This window comes from Pelophylax lessonae (assembly GCF_965119305.1).
Source record: "Pelophylax lessonae genome assembly, chromosome: 1".
Taxonomy (NCBI): domain Eukaryota; kingdom Metazoa; phylum Chordata; class Amphibia; order Anura; family Ranidae; genus Pelophylax; species Pelophylax lessonae.
In genome coordinates, this window is record NC_138768.1 from 831,393,877 (window position 1) to 831,409,906 (window position 16,030).

General features: G+C 42.9%; 1 pseudogene across 1 annotated transcript in view; it reads left to right on the forward strand.

The window, feature by feature from the left end:
- Positions 1-363: 363 nt before the first annotated feature.
- Positions 364-16,030, forward strand: part of LOC309549688 (atrial natriuretic peptide receptor 2-like) — a 159,436-nt pseudogene continuing 143,769 nt past the window's right edge. The window contains exon 1 of the transcript in view: positions 364-464. The product of the transcript in view is annotated as an atrial natriuretic peptide receptor 2-like (transcript). The remainder of the gene's footprint in view (positions 465-16,030) is intronic.

A 16,030-nucleotide genomic window follows, 5' to 3' on the forward strand; every position in this document is an offset into this window, starting at 1 on the left:
TGTCCATCAGGTATCTGTCACATAGTGTCTGTCTTTCACTCCCAGTGAGGGTGAGTACCGTCACAATCACTATGTGCTCTCTGCTTTACACCGCAGTTAGGATGGTCATATAGGACTTGATTGCTTTTGTTCAGCCATGCCAACAGAGTGGATGGAGGAAGCTTCATCTGACGATTAACTGAATACCTGAACAGTGACTGTATCTGTATCATGTACCTGGTGAAGACTAGAATGTTGTGGAGGCCTCCCTTGCACCTCCCGCCCAACACTCCTGAAGGTGAAGACAGAGAGTGTAAAAGCAAGGAGTGATGTCCACTCTATAGGTGAATAGAGCTGGTAGTAGCAGTCTTTCTAATAGGATGCATGATAAACTTTGCACCAGAGCAGGAGACGCAAGCAGGACCAGTAGATGAGCAGCAGTCAGCAGCGAGGAACCGAATCAGCAGGCAAAGCAAGTCCAGAAGGTAGGTCAAGGTCAGCAACAGCCGGGCAAAGCAGTACAGAATCAGCAGGCAAGACAAGTAAACAGGCAGGGGTCAGAGTAGTTAGGTAACAGAGCAGAAGCAAAGTACAAAGGCAAGCAAGGTCATACACAGATAAGCAGGTACAGCGGATCAGGTCTCGGGAACACAGGAACAAGCTAAAGACCATTCACCAACTACTCATAGTGATAGACCAGTTAAAATTGGCCACAGAGCGCCAAGTGCATGAATAGGAACAGTATATCTAGCATTGCCCCTTTGCTCGGAAAAATTAGCACATGTGCAATGTGTATGAGCATAAATTCACACTTGCTTTCTGATGTTGGGAATCCGGTTTACCTTACAATTTGACAATTTTCCACCTGACCTTTTCCATTACCTTTTCTCCAGAAAGGTAGAGTTTGTAGGTCTACCCACAACTCAAATTTTAGCCGTTTCAGCAGGAGTCAACCAAAACTTTAGTGTAATAATAGCCCATTTTTTTCAGTTTTGAATAAGGTGTGAAAGGGTTAGACCCTGCCATTTTTTTTTATTTTCTGTCTTTGTCCCCACCTAGCTAGATTAATAATTTCTATTTGTCCTGGTGACCATTGTCACTGAGACAGAAAGTGATAGGAAATCCAAATTTTACATGTGTCACCAGAATAAGTGGTGATGGAGAAATCTTTCCAAAGGGACACCTATTCCAATGACAATCGTCTAAAAAGGAATTTTCCATACACTCCCTTACCATTCTGTCTCTGGGTCAGAAAGTGATGGGAAATCTCCACTACTGGACCCAGACAGAAAAAAAATAATATGGCCATGGTGTTAACCGTTACCTAGGGTTTCCCCTCATATTCTGTTTATTGCTAAATGGGAAGATTAACCAATCTACAGTCTGAACTTCCCCTTTGGTTACATGACTAAGTAAGTATCCATTTAGCACTAGTAGGAGCCTAGAGCAGCCTTTTCTCCTGGAGAGGCTAGTATTTTAACTGTTCTGTTACTCCCTGCAAGATTGGTAATGGTATGTTAACATTTAAAAATGGGTTTACTCTAAAGCTGTGGGCAAATACATTTAAATTAATAAATAGGCTGAAATATTTACTTTTAGAGCCGGTTCACATTAGAGCGATCCGACTTGCCGGGGCGACCTCACAAGTCGCGGTGCGCAGCTCGCACCGCGACCTCGGAGCGGCCGGCACGGACTTCATAACATTGAAGTCAATGCAGGTCGCTCCGGGTCGCCCCAAAGAAGCTCCGGATCCTTTTTCTAAGTCGGAGCGACTTGTGTCGCTCCTATTAGAACGGGTCCGCAGCTTCTCTATGGCAGGCGACCTACGGCGACCTGTCCCCAGTGTGAACCGGCTCTAAGTGGAGAAAATTCTGCACAGGTATACTGCACTCAAATTGATTCAACCAAGTCCAGTGATGCAATAATAAGTCCAAGTTAGTATGAATAAAAGTCCAATATTCTTATGACCCACGTCCAATCTCTGTCAAAATCTTGGTGCCTCAACCTCCGAAACATCTCCAAAATTCACTCCCGCCGCGACTACTGCAACTCCCTCCTCAATGGCTTACCTTTACATAGGCTATCCCCCTTTCAGTCCATTATGAATGCTGCTGCCAGGCTTATCCAACCGCTCCGTGTCTGCTACTCTTCTGTGCCAATCCCACCATTGGCTCCCGCTCACCCAACTAATTAAGTTCAAAATACTAACAACAACTCACAAAGCGCTCCACAACTCTGCCCCCAGCTACATTACTAACCTTGTCTCAAAATGATAACCCAATCGTTTTCTTCATTCCTCCCAAGACCTCCTACTCGCTAGTTCCCTTGTCACCTCCTCCCATTCTTGTCTCCAGGACTTTTCCATAGCCTCTCCCATCCTATTGAACTCCCTTCCCCAATCTGTCCGATTAGCTACTACTCTGCTTTTAGACGATCCCTGAAAACCTATCTCTTCAGAGAAGCCTTTCCTACCCACACCTAACAACAGTTCCTTCATTTTCTCCATTAGCTCTTCCCCCACAGCTTTTACCTTTTATTCACTTGAACCTCCCTGTTAGATTGTTAACTTTAACGAGCAGGGCCCCCTGATTCAAAGTGCATTGATTTGTATTGTAACTGTACTGTCTGCTCTCATGTAAAGCGCTGCGCAAACTGTTGGCGCTATATAAATCCTGTATAATAATAAAAATAATAATAATAATATGTTCTTGAAACCTTCAAGCTCAATACAGTCCTTCACCTCCTTTATTCCTCAAGTGAAAGAGGAGGCTTACCAGAGCTCTTTGACCCCTCATACAGTGAGTCATACAGCGTCTTTCTATATAATCCAGGACTAAGATAAATTCTATAAGGAATTGTCTCCTCAGATGTATCCCACCTTCTCCAATTCCGCTCAATTACAGTATGATGTTTTCATAAGAGGATAAAAATGTCATAGTTTAGGAATTCAAATTTTAATGGATATAAATGTATAAACTACACACAAATATCAATCATACATAGCTCTCAACTTGTATACTCAGGCAGGTAGAGCGCTCAGCAAAGGACATTGACCCACTAGCCATGTGTAGGTCAAAAACGCATTACATATGAATCTCACAAACTCACTTCCGATTCTTAGAAATTTGCAGATTTGATTCTCTCCAGGTGACTATGACCCACTATCAGATGCAGACTGAAATAGCATTTTTACACAAACTTTATTCGGTCAGATGTTGCACTTAAATTTTCCCACATGTCATAGCATCCATGGTATATTCACCTCTGAATCAGTATGCAAACACAACAGAAACAAATAATTGAGTGGCATGTTTAAAACCAAATACTAAGCACATGCACTACTGTATATCCACTTACATAAAAAATGCATGCACTGTTCCTTTAAAATACCATACACCAGTGTTATAACCTTTCTCCGAGTTTCCATGCACTGTCACTTATAGGCACCAAAACACTCAAATTAGACAAAGGCTTACTAGAGAATCAGATTGATTGATTGAGTGATAGCCCAATCAGAATTCTTTTTATACATTTCTGTACATTGTCCCTTTAAATCACTTGTGCTCAAATTGGACAAAGGCTTACAAGAAATATCTATCAAAAAGCAGCCCAATCAGGATTCTTCTCCGTGCCCCTTAAAGAATTCTCAAGCCACTGCTTCACCATACCCTTAATAAAGATCTTCACATTTGCCCCCTCAGAATCAATGCACAAATTGTAAGACTTCCATAAAGTAATATTAAATGAAAAACACAAAGTGCTTTATTAAAATACACTCACATATGTAAAAAAAGGAAACAGCCCCCTTAAAACTATTATAAAATCACCACTTCCGGACTGTATGTGATTGTGATGTCACGTCCGGTCAACGTGTTTCGTCATGTGACTTTCTCTGAAGTAAATATAATGCACCACTTCTACAATAAAAACAGAAACCATAATAACATAAACAATAATAACATAAACACCATAAAACAAATTTTGCAAAGCTAATAAAAGTCCAAGTATAACACCCGTGTGCTTCAACACCATGCTGCAGTGATCGTCATGTGCAAGTTTATTACTGACAATCCGAAGGCTTACTAGAATAAAAACATCACATACAGAGGTATCCTGCACTCATCATGTATTAGCCTGGGCCACATCAAGGTATTCTTCTCACATAGATGAAGGAATAGAGTATAAGGAGCAGATCTCACAAGCACCAGCAGATTATAGCTACGACACCCCTGATCCTCTCATTCATATCAGACATCCCTATAATACATATCATAAGGGGCAAAGGAGTGTAGCAAATCCCAACATTTATTTTTGCAAAGTCATAAAAACCAAGTATTAAAACAAGCCGGCAAAGAAGATCTTACATAGAAGGCACTGCTCCCCGGGAGACAGCAGTCATAGACATCAGTGTGCCCAACTCCATCCAGCATGTTCCATCTAATAGGGCATCTTCAGGGCTAATTTGGTGTCATCATTACCTGCCAATGCTAACTTTGCACCCACAGAAAGCGCACAATAGCTCCCATGTAAAGAAAACTTGGAGTGAGGGAAAAATGACAGTTATCTGGTTGCTTTTGGCATCAGCACTTTCTGAGTTGCTGGCCATGAACAAGCTTGCAGAATAACAGATTGGAGTCAGAATTCCTTTAACAGGAACTTCACCCTTTTTGAAAAAATAAATACAAGTTGGCAGCCACTGCAGACTTTTATAAATTATGTGCTTACCAGTCCAGCGCTCTCTTTCTGAAGACATTTCTTCTCCCCATTGTGGGCGCCCAGTGCTGCCATCTTGGATTTGGGAGCCAGCAGTAAATTCCTGAGGAATTACAGCCAGCTCCCCACTGTGCATGTGCGAGATCGCACAGCGCTGTGGGACCGGTCCTTCAGCTTCCTGGGATTTCTCACATGTCCTAAGAAACTGCAAGCAGGGAGGGGGGTGATACCAAGAGACCGATCAAAAAAGAACCTGCCAAAAAAAACGAAAATGTTTAAATTGAAAGATTGTGCTATGTAGCAAAGAATTTTTTTATATATCTGATACTTGCATCCCAAATTTCAATGGATAAGTTGTGTTACCAAAAACCCCTATTGGGGATTGGTGAATGCGGGCTATATGGGGACTTTCTTGGTATCATACTCATGCTGTACACCAACACATAATTGATAAAAAACATATATATACATTTTATTTCGAATTACAGATTAAAAACACTTTATATAACAAAAAGAAAGAAAAGGGAAAGAAAGTATAGGGAATACATATATTTGGACAATTTTTGACAATTGACAACACTTCAACAAATTGTGAACCCTCTTATATTAGATTAGGTTGGGCCGCTAGTGCTGCCACCCATATCATTGCCCAACATGTTTTGCTAAAAAGCTTCTTCAGGGGCAAATTGATGAGATAGGGGTTCTGTTGTTGTCCAGAATTATCACTTGATGTCACATATATAGTAGTATGGAGGAGGGGGCAGATGAAACTGTGATGATTATTGTATGGTCTTAGATGAGCTCCCAAGTGCCCATATTAGGATCATGGCAGACCTGCATCCATGTGTTCATAAATCGCATTAGGTTTGGGATTTTCCCCAGGGGATTGGGGCTACTATATTAAGATAGAGCAGATCCTTTAAGCTAGACGGTTACATAGAAGTATCCCAATTCTATGGTTGATCTTATGGTGCTCCCAACACGAACATCCCCGCTCCTCTGGTAGGACAGGCACGAGTAGAGGAGAGCCGATCTGATCTGCGGCTCTCCTGACAGGGGGGGGGGTCTGCACTGGTAATCAGAGCATTGATTACCAGTGCAGATCCTTGGGGGGTGCCACTAGAACCACCAGGGATGCCCACCCATGACTCCAGGGATGCCCACCCATGACCCCAGGGATGGCAATCAGGGCTCAGGGAGCCCGCCAGTGCCCTCCCCACCAGTTCTGCCCACCAGTGCCCATCATTGCCATCTATCAGTGCCGCCAACCAATGCCCATTATTGCCCATCGGTGCCGCCTATCAGTGCTGCCCATCAGTGCCGATCAGTGCCGCCTATCAGTGCCCATCAGTGCCACCTATCAGTGCCCATCAGTGACGCTTACCAGTGCCCATCAGTGCCACCTATCAGTGCCCATCAATGCCGCCTATCAGTGCCCAGCAGTGCCGCCTATCAGTGCCCATCAATGCTGCATATCAGTGCTACATATCAGTGCCACATATCAGTGCCCATCAGTGACGCTTACCAGTGCCCGTCAGTGCCACCTATCAGTGCCCATCAATGCCGCCTATCAGTGCCCAGCAGTGCCGCCTATCAGTGCCCATCAATGCTGCATATCAGTGCTACATATCAGTGCCACATATCAGTGCCCATCAGAGCTGCATATCAGTGCTGCCTATCAGTGCCGCATATTAATGCCACCCCATCAGTGCCACCCCATCAGTGCCTCCTCATCAGTGCCTGTCAGTGCGGCCTCATTAGTGCTCATCAGTGCAGGAAAGAACGTATCTATTTACAAAATTGTCTAACATAAACAATAAAACTTTTTTTTTTTTTTTCAAACGTTTCTTTTTTTATTTGTAAAAAAGAAAATATCTTGCGGTGATCAAATACCACCAAAAGAAAGCTCTATTTGTGGGAACAAAATGACATAAATTTGGTTTAGGTACAGTGTTGCATGACTGCGCAATTGTCATTCAAAATGCAACAGCGCTAAAAGCTGAAAATTGGCCTGGGCAGGAAGGGGGGGGGGGGGAGTGCCCGGTATTGAAGTGGTTAAACTTCTCCGCAACTTTATCTCTGACCTCTCTGGTGTGTTCCTTGGCCCTCATGATACTGTTTGTTCACTAAGGTTCTCTAACAAACCTCTAAAGGATTCACAGAACAGCTGTATTTACACTGAGATTAAATTACACAAAGGTGGATTTAATTTACTAATTAGGTGACATCTAAAGGCAATAGGTTCCACTAGATTTTAGTTAGGGGTATCAGAGTAAAGGGGGCTGAATACAAATACACACCACACTTTTCAGATATTTATTTATAAAACAAGATAAAAATAAACATTTATCATTTTCCTTCCACTTCAAAATTATGTGCCACTTTGTGTTGGTCTATCACATAAAATCCCAATAAAAAACATTTATTTGTTTGGTTCTTATCTTGACAAAATGTGGAAAATGGTAAGGGGTATGAATACTTTTTCAAGGCACTCTGCATTGCTGGTCATAGCCCTCCTTACAGTTGTGGCTGGAATACTTTTCTTAGAGATTGCTAAAAAGATCATTGGTGTTATGCCATTGACTTTGCCAAGTGGTGTTAGGTCCACTGGGAGGCAGGGCTGTCTTTAACACAGGGCAAAAGGGGCGGCTGCCCTGGGCCCATTCATTGTTGTGGGGCCCAAAGCAGCTGCCCCTTGAGCCTGCACTGCCTGCAAATAGTTGATAAGTGGATTTGGGAGAGCCCAAGAAAATATTTGCCCAGGGTCCAATCAATATTAAAGATGGCCCTGCTGGTGGTCAATGGGAGGTCAACCAGACACAGCTCAAAGAACCTGTGGAGGAACCCTAAGTTTCCAAGGAACCCTGGTTAAGAAGGGCAGCTCTTAAGACTACAGTAAACCTCCCATTCCCCTCTTCTCCGTAAGATAGGGGGAGGTATTTTGTGATCTTTACCGAATGCGTTATATCAATACCGGTAATAAATAAATAAAAAAATAATGCTACGGCTAAGATTGGAGCACATCTGGAGAGCACAAGTATCAGCTTTACAAGATATCTGGAAGGACCAACAGGAGTTTATTAATTTTTTACTTATTCAACAGATATAAAAAAAAAATGTTTTGAATGGTACAGATATAAAAAAAAATGTTTTGAATGGTATATTTAACAGACCATAAGGGAACATATAAGAGAATTTCATTGTTAGGGTTTAAATACACTTTAAGATAACCAGCTTTTTTGTTTGCCTTGGTCATGTATACATCTTTGCTGAATAGTGGAATCTCTTTCCTTTCATATTTCAAAAACTAGACACGTTACAGATCAATGACTATCGGTACCATTTTAAGGGGCTGACATTCTTTAAAATGTGTTCCTTGAGTAATCAATAATAGGTTGGAGACCCGTGATTTAAACAGTTTTACGAGTCCACTGTAATGGATGTTAGAGTAATAAATTGCATTGACGAACTGCATTTAGCACATGCATTTGTTATGCAATCTATGTATAAATCTATTTGCTTTGAGGATTAATGGCGCTTGCATGGTAACATATGACGGCATCAGGAGGCAGCAGCAAAACATGATGGATCGCCTGGAATTCTTCCTAAATTCTCTTTACTTGAGTTGACAAAGTACAGTTCTAAAAAAAAAAAAACAAGTTGCACATAAGAACAATCGCACACAAGAAAAATATTGGTTAAAAAAAAAAATGCAGAGAGAGTAATTGAAACCATTTTTATTTGGACAAATAACATTCAGACAGAGCGTCTGTTTGCAAACTTTCAGCCCACTGAGATTAGAAAGAGGAATGACAATGCAGGATATGAATTGAAGTCTGGGGCTGAATCTAAATGTAGAGCTAGCACAATGCATGAAAGTCGAGGACTGAGACGTGTTTGACTCTAGGAGGGGGTGCCTGAGCAATGGGGGCAGTGCAAGTTAAATACAGAATGTTGAAAGCCTTATTCCTAAACCGTTTATAGAGTGTGATAGGGGGGCCTGACTTATTTTTCTTATTGTCCCAACATCATAGCAGAGTCAGCTTTGTGGATCATCGGGCAATGCCAGCGCTGTTGATAAAGAGGGGTTGGTGGGGCATTTGTAGAGAAGCTCCAAGTGAACGCTGACGTCAAGGCCTGTATTACACCATGCGCTAGGCATCTGGGGGTTGCCTGGCAGAAAGACAAGGATTTGGCCAATGCATAGATGCCAACTCTCCCGGATTTCTCAGGACAGTCCTGCATCTAGATGCTCTGTCCCAGTGATGCTGTGTCCCAAGATTATGGCATCATCCTTATTTGCGTTACCAAACATGTGCAATTGCAGTCGTGAATAGCAGTGGCAGCTGGTGCTCCATGGGCCGAGGGGGGCGGCAGACGGACCACACCAGCCCACACACCATACCCCCCCCCGGACCACACCAGCTCCAGCCCGCACACCTTAAGGCCCCCCCGGTCGCCGGCTTACTCACCTTGACATGTGGAGGGCAGGCAGCGGCGGCTTCCCCCTCAGTCTCCTCCGTGGGTCAGGCTTCAGGACCCGCTTCCTGATTGGCCAGGAGGAGAATCCGTGTGACAATAGTGAGTGTTCATTCGCTATTGTCACAAAACTGGGTGGGCTTAGGGCGCAGTGCTCTGCGCCCCGAGCCCACCCTTTTATAAAGCCTATTAGAGCCTCTGGCTCTAATCACGTGCTTCAAAAAAAACAAAAAAACATTGGAATGAATGTGTCCAGTGCCCTGCATGTAGATTAGGGGGCCGGATGCATGGATGGGGGGGGGGGGGGGGGCGGCGCCCCTGCGCTCCTAATAGACGGGCCACCACTGGTGAGTAGACAGTTGGTGGGGTATTGGAAGAACAGCTACATGCTGACATCAAGGTTTGATTTACACCATGCAGTAGGCATTTGGGAGTCTCCTTGCAGACAGATAAGGGTTTAGCCAATGAATAGATTCCAACTGTCTTGGATTTCCTGGGAAAATCCCACATCTAGGTGCTCTGTCCCAATGATGATGTGTACCAAGATCCCAGGATCACCCTTATTTCAGTTACTAAGCATGCCACTTTGGGATTAATAAAGGATTCTGATGCGCCACGAGTGGGCAATTCTTGCATAATCAGCTAAGAAAGTTGGCATGATCTGGGCAAGACTCCCAGATGGAGGTTGTGATATGCGTGGACTGGGGTGAAGAAGATTATGGCAAGTATACTAATGGTAACTCGGGTAGCTTGTGTTCTCAGGTACAGTAACTTGTGGAGCCTGGGTTTATGTCATGCTTAAAATAGTCACCTACAAATTAAACTTTTTGCCATAATTATTATTTCCTTCCTTTAGACAAATTGGCAACCTTACCTGTGCTACTTGTTAAGGCATTAAATGGTAGGTTTATAGGGTATGTACAGTGGTTTTGCTCTTTATTCATTATATCTGGACTAGAAAAAAATTACATTTTAAAAAAAATATTTAGAAAGCAGTTGGGGCCTCTGCTTCTTTTCCCTTTTGTAACACTGTCAGTTTACAGTCTGATTCAATAAATGTGCTGTTCACAGAGCTACAGAGCTCAGTAGCTCATGCTTAAATTGATTGGTTCATCCTGTCTGCTCTCTATTGGATGTCTCAGTCTGAAGTTTCAGTCAGACAAAAACAGGCACCATCGACTGTGCTTTCTTTTAACCTTGTCCATAGTGCTGTAGGAATAGTGCTTTCTTCATTGGTATGTGCGTGTATGTTCCTGTGTGCCCCTCCTGTTGGCTGTTAGATAGTTAAGCCCAGGGGTGTCAAACTCAATTTCATTGAGAGCCGCATCAACATCATAGTTTCCCTCAAAAGGCCAGTTGTATTTGTACGAATAGATGTCCAGAGCACCCCACTCCCCCTTGTCAAGAGCCCCTCCCACTATCAGAAGTCAAGAGTCCCCACCCTGCCTTACACCACAGTGCACCCCCTTGCCTTGTACTGCTGCCAGGAAGAAGCTGGGTGTGGAGCTGAGAAGCAGGACATGCAGGGTCTGGAGGAGGACCAGAGGAAGGCTGGAGTCAGCTGCTGGAGTCTGCTGAATACTGAGACCAGGGGAGGTGGAGATGAGAGGGTTCTGCAGCTGCAGGAGAAGAGTATCTGCCCTTCTCTCTGCTGCTGACTGCTGAGAAAAGGAGGGGACTAATAGGTTGCCCCCCTATTGGGTTCCACAACACAAACAGGCAGGTAGGTTTTGTATCTTTTTTACTGTTCTGTCAGGAGTGAGTCTTTTCACCCAGCAGCAGGCTCCTACATCTTTCATCTCATATAAAAAAAAAAACCTGTGGACAGCTGAGGCTAAAAAAGAGGTCTGACTACCAGGAACAATGTGGACCTAGGTCATGTAAAGCTCTACAAAGCCTCCAGGCTCCAAAACTCAGAACATATTAAAGATGAACTCCAGGGATTTTCTATATTTTTACCTTATATTGTGCCAGCTTGGTTACATGTTATTAACAGTGTGTCACGCCCAGAGGGAAACTGAGGATGCTCAAATTCACTGTAAGAATCTGTGCCACATACATGCAGTGCTGTGCTATTCCGGGTGTTGCCGAAGAAACTTGTAATTTTTTAATGAACATAAGCTTTTATCTGATTGGACAAGGTTATGTGGAGTTTCAGATGACTTCATAATCACAATACCCACCTTGTTCAATCAACAAACAACTAGTTAGATGCTGTCAGGCATGGGGGGACATCCTAAGGAAATGGCTACGCGTTTCAAGACCTGAGAGATTTGGAAAAGAAGCAGGAACGCCTTGAAATGCATAGTCATGCCCCCAGGATGTCCCCTGGCACCTGACATCATCCATTGAGATTCTCTGGGGTTTCCATCTGACCAGGAAGTGCTCTGAGCTTTCTCTGCCTACCCAGCTGGCAGCAATGCCACACAATCCCTGGACTCAATGCCTCTGCTACAGGGTTCCCTGGGTATCCTGATTTCTTACTTTCATTAATTTTTATTAAATAAATGAACATAGATATGTTATAAAACATCAATGAAACATAGTGTATCACGATATCCATACCAAAAATATGAACCGGTTAATACAGGCAACAAAGTAAAAGGCACTGGTCCAAATGACAATAGAGCGAACTTAGACTATTGTGAAGGCATTTTAAAGACATGGGGACAAGGGGAGGAGTTAGTAAGATGACCACACCCACGTGGGGGCGCAAAAAATATTTCTGCACCCAGGCTCCTGTGACCCCAGGATCGGCCCTGGATATGGGACCGTATAGCACAATAAAAACGACTCCCTTAACCACTTAAGCTCCGGAAGGTTTTACCCTTTAATGACCAGGCCATTTTTTGTGATTCGGCACTGCGTTACTTTAAGGGAAAATTGCAATGCTGTACCCTAATACAATTGATGTCCTTTTTTCCCCTCAAATAGAGCTTTCTTTTGGTGGTATTTGATCACCTCTGCGCTTTTTAGATTTTGCGCTATAAACAAAAAAAGAGAGACAATTTTGAAAAAAAAAAAAAACACAATATTTTTTTACTTTCTGCTATAAAAAAATCGCAATAAAAAAATGTAAAAAATCTAATTTTTTTTTTCAGTTTAGTCCAATTTGTATTCTGCTACATATTTTTGATAAAACAAAATCCCAAAAAGCGTATTTTAATTGGTTAACGCAAAAGTTATAGCGTTTACAAACTACGGGATAGATGTTTGGACTTTTATTTTTTTATTAGTAATTGCGGCGATCTGCAATTTTTAGCAGGACTGCGACATTGTGGCGGACAGATCGGACCCCTAGCTGACATTTCTGACACTTTTTGGGGACCAGTGACGTTACTACAGTAATCAGTGCTAAATAATATGCACTGTTACTGTATAAATGACACTGGCAGGGAAGGGGTTAACACCAGGGGCGATCAAAGGGGTTAATGTATGCCTAAATATGCTTACTGACTGTGGGGGAAGGGTTCTGTGACAGGCACAGAGAAATCGGTGTATCAGCTTAGCTGAAACTCCTGATCTCTCCCTGCCTGTCTGACAGAAGACTCGCCTGCTTTGTTTACATAAGCCGGTGGGTCTTCTGTCAGTTTCTCTGACAATCACAAGGGGCCGGCGGCGATTGCCACCTCTCCTCCCGCAGCCAGCCTCCCGCAGTGTCTAAACACAGCGGGAGCGCAGCTCCGGGGGCACGCGCGCGCCGCCGAGATTGCATGCGTGAAATCACGTAGATCTACTTGATTTTGCGCAGCTGAGCCGCCCTGTTGCAGTAGATCTGCGGAGGGCGGTTGGCAACTGGTTAAAGAGGGTTAGAGTTCTGTAGTCGTTGTTCTAGAGAAGACTGTGCCCAAAAATCAGCATTAGTTATCTTATAATAATCACAATTGCATTCAGGACCTTCTGCAAAGCTAACTGTCCTTTTATGTTGGGTCCGAAGACCAGATGTTGTAACAAGAAAATCATAACTTGATGAGGGAGAACCATAACATAGTAGAACGAAGCCCGGAGTAATTCACCAAAATATGACCGGGATATTGGAATTATAGGTAAGAAAGTCTGAGTAGAGGAGAGTAGAAGGAGAGAAACAGAAAGTATAGAGAAGGAGGCTTAGAGATCAGGTACTGGGTAATGGTACAACTTGTATCACAGTGGTTGAAGATAAGAGCACCAAGGTTCCCTCACCATCTCAAAATCATCGTGCTTTGCTAAGAAGATGCTGACTACCTTTTCCTGTGCCCATAATACACTAACTTTTCCGTTTTGCTGCCATCAATGTAACCTAAAGTTGTTTCCATGCTCAGACTAAGGACACTTTACCACCCAGCAACATGAAATGCACCAGTTTAACCACTTAAGGACCGCCCGCCTGCGGCAGGCTGGCCCTCCTGCGCAGACCGCCGTAGGTATACGTCGCATGCCTGCAGCTAGGGGGCAGCAGGGACTCCGATGCATGGGGCAGGCAGCTTTGATTGCTGCCTGACACCGGCGATCGTTCCCCGCTGAAATAGAAGAACGGTCAGCTGTTGTAAACACAGCCGACCATTCTTCTCTCTGGAATGATCACAGAGCTCCTGTATTCCTTCTATATAGGAACACAGGTCTCTATTATCATTTCACAAGCCCTGCCCCCATACAGTTATAAACGCGCCCGTAGGTACACATTTAACTCTTTGATCGCCCCTGGGTTAACTCCTTCCCTGCCAATGGCATTGTTACAGTAACAGTGCATATTTTTAGCACTGATTACTGTAGTAATGTCACTGGTCCACCCAAAAAAGTCAGTTAGGGGTCCAATCTGTCCGCCGCAATGTCGCAGTCCCGCAAAAAATCGCATATCGATTATATTAAAAAAAAAACAATAAAAATTACATAAATATATTTCCCTTAGTTTGCAGATGCGATAACTTTTGCGCAATCCAATCAAAAAACGCTCATTGCGATTTTTTTTTACCAAAAATATGTAGCAGACAACAAATTGGCCTAAAATGTTAAAAAATTTAGATTTTTACATTTTTTGGGGGAATGTTATATAGCAGAATGTGAAAATTATTGTTTTTTTTTTTTTCAAAATTGTCGCTCTTTTTTTGTTTATAGCGCAAAACATAAAAATCACACAGGTGATCAAATACCACCAAAAGAAAGCTCTGTTTGTCGGGGGAAAAGGACATCAATTTTATTTAAATACAGTGTTGCATGACTGCGCAATTGTCCGTTAAAATAACACAGTGCCGAATTACAAAAAATGGCCTGGTCATTAATCACCTTCAGACCGGAGGATTTGCCCCCTTAATGACCAAGCCCTATTTTGCGATTCGGCACTGCGTTACTTTAACGGACAATTGCGCGATCGTGCGACGGTTTACCTAAATAAAATTGACATCCTTTTTTTCCCCACAAATAGGGCTTTCTTTTGGTGCTATTTGATCACCTGTGCGATTTTTGTTTTTTTGCTATAAACAAAAAAAGAGCGACAATTTTGCAAAAAAAAAAAACAAAACAATATTTTTCACATTCTGCTATATAACATCCCCCCCCCCCCCCCCAAAAAAAAAAAATATTACAAATCTAAAATTTTTAACATTTTAGGCCAATTTGTTTTCTGCTACATATTTTTGGTAAAAAAAATCGCAATAAGCGTATTTTGATTGGTTTGCGCAAAAGTTATTGCATTTAGGGATTTATTCTCAGTCAAACTTATTACTTATTATCAGTCAGATTTATGTCTTTTTTTTTTTTTCTTTTTTTTTACTAGTAATGGCAGCAATCTGCGATTTTTTGCAGGACTACGACATTGCGGCAGACAGATCGGACCTCTAACTGACATTTTTGACACTTTTGGGGGGACCAGTGACATTACTACAGTAATCAGTGCTAAAAATATGCACTATTACTGTAATAATGACACTCAGGGAAGGGGTTAACAGTATAGGTGATCAAGGGGTTAAATGTAAGCCTAGGGGAGTGATTCTAACTGTGGGGGGGTTGGGCTTGTGAGATGACCATAGAGACATGTGATTCTATATAGCAGGATCGCATAGCCTCTGTGGCTGTGTTTACATCAGCTAGCCGTCCTTTTCTGTCAGCGGGGAGAGATCGCCAGGGTCAGGCGGCAATCAGAGCCAACTGACACTCCCGCCAGCTTCCCCGCTGATGATCGAGGGGTGGAGCATAGCTCCCAACTGTCCCTGGGACAGTCCCTGATTTGGAATAAACTCCCTCTGTCCCTCTTTCCTCCTCATTTGTCCCTCATTTTGGTCTGATCTATATAATTGTATATAAAATGTACTATTTATCTATCAAAAAGTGTTTTTTCAGTGCTAAACCTTTCATCCAATTTCTCAATTACTGCATTTGTAATTGCTAAAAGCCAATATAAGGGAATAGTAGTAAAAAAAATGCACTTGTGGGTTTAACCAATATTTTTTTTTGTACATATCTCCTTTAAGGGGTATAGCAGGGGTGTGTCCTATGTCTATATACTAATAGGTGTCCCTCATTCCCATCTCAAAAACTTGGGAGGTATGGTGGAGCGCGCCTCTGTCTGGCGGTGCGTGCTCTCCTGCTAGCTCCTCCCATGCAGATGACGTTTATTAATGTGATTCTGCCTGGGACTACCACTTTGCCGACGTAAATGTACCAGTGCACAGTCGGCAAGTGGTTAAGGGGGCAAATCCTTCCGGTCCAGAAGTGGTTAAGGAGTGGTTTTGGGCCTGGGTATCCTGATTTCTTATGCTCTACATGCCTTCGCAAACGCCAAATTGTTTTTATTATTCAATAAATGTTTTAATACTGCACTTAAATGGCGCCCTCCACTGTGTGTGTTTTTATGTCTTGATTCAGACATTTTTTTCCATCTCTC